Consider the following 4,880-nt stretch of genomic DNA (forward strand, 5'->3'; position numbering starts at 1 on the left):
TCTTTTCAATGAACTTCACCATTTATATTGACTTTTCTCCTCATAAAATTATATTACATTCGTTTCTTTTATATTTGTATAATTCCACGTACAGTTACAAAATTTTCTGAGACTTTAATTTATTGTTTATACATATATTTGGCTAGCTACTGACAATGATGAGTCACTATAAATTTTCGAGAAATTGATCTATCATTACGTATATTGAGATGGCAAAAGTAGTCAACTAGACAAAATCAACAACTACCACCCCGCCTAATTCATCTAAGCCTCATCTTATGTCGTAATGCTTACACAATGGGTAAAACAACAATTGTACACCCATTTCTTAATATCTTTAAACAATACTAAATATTGTCCATGCATGGCGATTATTCATGATCAAATATGACAACATGATGATGCCATAATTTTTATATGTTAAATATATCAAATATTCTCGACCATTACTCCTCTCCCACCAAACCCAACTCCATATGAGTTGGTCTCTCCAACCATCATCACATTCCTACCATCATCAAACTGACCTTTCACCCACCTAAATTTATAAATTATTTTAGTTTTGTTGGATTCAATTATCCCAATGTGTATCTATATACTATTAAAAGAGAAGTACAATACTCAAATACCCCTTAATTTTTTAAAATATTTACAATGGCATGCCACTGAAGTTATTAATTAAATTATCTTTTATGATATTTTTTCTTTTTCTCTTTAATTAATGTCTTTATAAAATCAAATTCTAACTAAAAATTTATGGCAACAATAATTAATAAATCTAGGTTTTTGTATTTTTTGTCTTTTCCTATTTATTTTATATGTGTGTGTTTGGAAATAATTAATTCCATATATAAATTTCATAATTAAATACATACATTATACGGTAACTATTTTACTAATTCCATATATACAAATATATAGTATACACAACAATTTTACTATACATTATCATAAAATTTTAATCAATAAATAGTATATATAGCAATTTTATTATATAATATCATAAAATTTTGATCTATAAAAAAATAAAAATACATTTGTGCGGATATACGGGTCATATTCTATAAATATATGGTTTACAGGATAAAATAAAATTACTCTATATAAATTATAAAATTATTGTGTTTAGAAATGTCATATTAAACAATTATTTGAACGGGTAAATTTTAAATATATATATTATAACTAATAAAAAAATTTATTTATAAAAAATAAAAACAAACATCCGCGCGCGCGGATCAAGCTCCAGTACAATTTAAAGCACTAAAGTATCTTGACTGAATTCGGACGTATTTTCAATATTTAATGATAGATTCTAAAGTTAGCACACAATCAATTATATTTTACTCTAGTAATAAGGAAATTTGAAAATACTCTATTTAACGGGTCCCAACAAAAAAAATCAAAGGTTGACATATCCTCTCCGGACAAATTTTTTTTCCATATGCTCTATTTTCTTTTTTTCTTTATTTAGTTTCAAAAATAGAGTAAAAGGCCACAAAAATATGATATAATTTAAATAATTATTGTTGGGAAAAATAATCCAGAAAAGAAATACTCTAGCTCCCGAGTAGGAGCTTTCAGATTCTTGCCTGGAAAAATCCCAACTCAGATCCTGCTTTCACTCCTACTTTCAGATAAAAACAAGAAGATTTCTAGTAAAGGAAATTTTTCTATATTTCTGAATATGGAAGATTCTAAGTCTCTAACGTAATAACCAACCACGACTAGCCCAAACTCTAGAACAAATGATCGACATTCAGAGACTAAGAGACTAGAATTAGGCGGATAGAACTAGGGTTTATACACCAAATGTTGTAGTTCGTGCTCATATAATCAATAAAATCTCTATTTAAGTTTCAATTCGTGCTACTCTTGTTTGTTTTATTGTTCTGTGGTACCTACAAATATCTCACCAAAAAATACCCTAACAGTTTGGTACTATAAGGAGAAGGGTAATCTAAGCTACGTCACGATGACAACAAACAAACAAGACGAGCGGCTTTCGACAAATCCGAGAGAGATTGAGCTTCAAAATCAAATTGATAGTCTACAAGGCCTAGTTACCGAGCTACACAAAGCTCGAGACGCAACCGCAGACAACCTTGAGCTTCTCTCTGAAGTCCAAGTCTTGAAGGACACGCTAGGCGAGCACTCTAAGCTACTGGAGCAAAGTGTGGAGAAGCTCCCACAGCTCGAAGCTGAAAAACTAGCTCTTCGAGAAGAGAATCAAGCTCTTAACACAACGAGCAATAAGCGACAACGGTTCCAGACTCAACTTCGACCAATGCAGCCTCTGTAAACTCCGAGTACTGAAGGAAACGGTACCCAACAAGCTCCACCATTGAATGGAGATACCACAGTGGACGCAAATACTGCAAAGAAAAGTAGAGCCGGCTTTATGGAAGATGATAACTCAGAGATGGAAACTGACCAAGAGACACCAGAAGAAGCGACAGAAAAAGTCCTTTGTGACCGCCTACCTCGAGCGGATGTTATTTAAGAAGTTTGGAGCTGTCCAGTCCATGATCAAAATGCTTCCAGGAGTGGCTCCTCCGATTCAGGAGGAGCGATCCCAATCTTACGACAGAACTCTTTTCACCAAAGTGATATACCATGGATTTTACCCATTTTAGCCATGGTATATAGGTATTTTTAAATACATATTAGTTGTTTAGGAGTCTTTTTAGTATATTTTCAGGTTTTGGAGTGATTTGGAGGAAAGTGGTGATTTGGTGTATTTTGGAGATAAAATGATAAAGACTCGTAGCTGACCATCGACCAACCTAGCGATCAATGATCAAGGATGATAAGCAATCGATACACACTCTGTGTTGTCGATCGACATCGAAGCGCGCAGAGGCCATAATGGTTCCAACCGACTTTAAGCCCAAGTCCCACAAGAATTACCAGATTACCCCTGACAAGTTTTAACCTAATATTTATATGCTCTGCCATTGTTCTAGGCAACATACGCTTTTCTATTCTTTCATGCAGAAAAATACTTAAAGTTTTAGGATTAGAGAGAAGATCCAAGAACTCCTTCAAAGATTTGTGATTGGAACTCCAGTTTTCTACTCTATTCTATTTATGCAGTTTTTATATCTTGTTGTTATGAATTGCTTAGCTGTGTCTGAGTAGTTCTCTTTGTTAGATTTATGGTTCAGATATTCATGAGGGATTAGCCCAAAATATAGAATTGCTAAGTGTTAGGATATGAATCAACTAAAATGTTCTTAATGCATGTATTCTAGAGTAGCTAACTAGGACCTTGCCTATAGATATTAGGGCGCAAACGGAAGCTTGGTTCTCTGTCTGAATTAGTTTAGGTTGTGCTACGATTGCTAGAAACAAGCGGGAGCTAATTTAGTCAAACCCAGTGAACTAGTCAAACCCGTGCGGTAACGCTCCCTGGAAGGTTCATCGATCGACAACTCATTAGTTGTATCGATCGACGGGCTGAAAGGTGTATTGATCGACATCCTCTCGTTAGAATCGATCAACACTTTCTCATGACAAACAAGTGACAGCTGAGGTCCTAGATCCGGCGATAGATAGTCTAAAAATACGAAAGTTGATTGACTATTCTTATTGTTTGAGTTCTAGAATATCAATTATATACTTCGTATCTATATCGTTATAATCATGATTGTTTGAATACAAACCCTAAGTGTAACGCTTCCCATATCTGTCTTAAAACCCAAATCAGTCAATCGAACAATTACTTGTTCATCCCTGCTATTTACTACTTTAAACCTATTTGCCTAGCTTAACTATATAACTAGATAGATCTATTGTGTGCCTTAGCTCTATGTGAATTCGATCCTTAAGTACTACAACTCGACCTCTTATTTGAGAGAGTAAATCACTCCTTATGGTAAGTTGAGTGATATCACAAAGAGATCGGGTTGGTAAAGATGCCAAGGAAGTTCTCATTTCCCAATATGAGGATGCACGACGGTACCACTGACCCATACAACCATGTGGCCCAGTACAAGAAACAAATGCTCACTGTAGCAATCCAAAAGAAGCTTAGGGAGGCCACCATCTGCAATGGTTTTGGCTCAACCTTCACGTGACTCGCACAAGATTGGTACATCAACTTACCCAATGGTCGATACACTCCTTCGCAACCTTAACCGACAAGTTTGTGGAGCAATTCCCAAGTAGCATGAGCCTCGAGAAGAAGGCCGACGACCTTTACAAAGGTTTTTAACACCTAGCTGAGCCTCTGGGTAGCTATATAAAACGCTTCAACCAAGAAAAGGTAGTCATCCCATGATGCAATGCCTCCATTGCAATATTGGCCTTGATATATGGTGTTTTTAATACCATTATATGTGTGCTTTGAGCTAATTCTCAGTCCTAATTTGTGTTTAATTGATATCATTCCAGGTTTAGAGCAGGTGAAAGAGCAAATAAGAGAGATTCAGGAAGTCAGATGTCGTTTTGAAGGATTCGATGCGGAGCAGCCATCTAGAACAACCCGAAGGTTGTTTCCGAAGAGAACAAGCGTCTAACTGTTCCCGATCATTAAGGAAACTTCCTATTCCGGAAGTTTTCCCTAGATTCCACACTCTCTTATCTCTTTACCACCAGCGCCTCCATATAAAAAGGCCAATGCTATCATTTTTTTTTCCTTACGCTAGTTTTGCAAGAGACCGAGATCTATTTTCTTTGGATTAAGCAACTTGTAAGGGAGAAGGCTTCATCCTCACGAGAAGATCATCCTGAACCCTTGTCTTTCTATTTATTTTATATGTAGTATTATTCAGAAACTATGTCTGTGTCATCCTGCTTTATGATTGAGTAGTAGGCTAAGCTTGCTTAGGGTTGTAGGGTGTTAGCCGCATGAACTGAACACAAATAAGTGATCTTAA

Source organism: Brassica oleracea, chromosome C3 (assembly GCF_000695525.1).
Source record: "Brassica oleracea var. oleracea cultivar TO1000 chromosome C3, BOL, whole genome shotgun sequence".
Classification (NCBI taxonomy): domain Eukaryota; kingdom Viridiplantae; phylum Streptophyta; class Magnoliopsida; order Brassicales; family Brassicaceae; genus Brassica; species Brassica oleracea.